This window comes from Odontomachus brunneus, unplaced genomic scaffold (genome assembly GCF_010583005.1).
Source record: "Odontomachus brunneus isolate Ranch 3 - 2012 unplaced genomic scaffold, Obru_v1 Obru_scaffold_116, whole genome shotgun sequence".
NCBI classification, from domain to species: domain Eukaryota; kingdom Metazoa; phylum Arthropoda; class Insecta; order Hymenoptera; family Formicidae; genus Odontomachus; species Odontomachus brunneus.
In genome coordinates this window covers 284,853-285,096 of record NW_022639566.1, presented here as the reverse complement: position 1 = coordinate 285,096, position 244 = coordinate 284,853, and positions in this window count along the sequence as shown.

Sequence of the window (244 nt, the reverse complement as noted above, 5' to 3'; positions counted from 1 at the left end):
GAGAGGAAAAATTATGAAAATCTATATTCAAAATATTATTAAAATATAGCAATATCTAAATATTTTAAATAATATTTATTTTAAACAAAAAATTAATATTAATAATTAATATTTTGTAAATATTTTTATAAATATTGCACATAAAAAAATAAATATAATTATTTATAATTATTAAATTAATAAAGAAATAAGAAAATCGAAATTTAAATTGATAATGTACATTAGAAAAAAATTCGATTTTCTT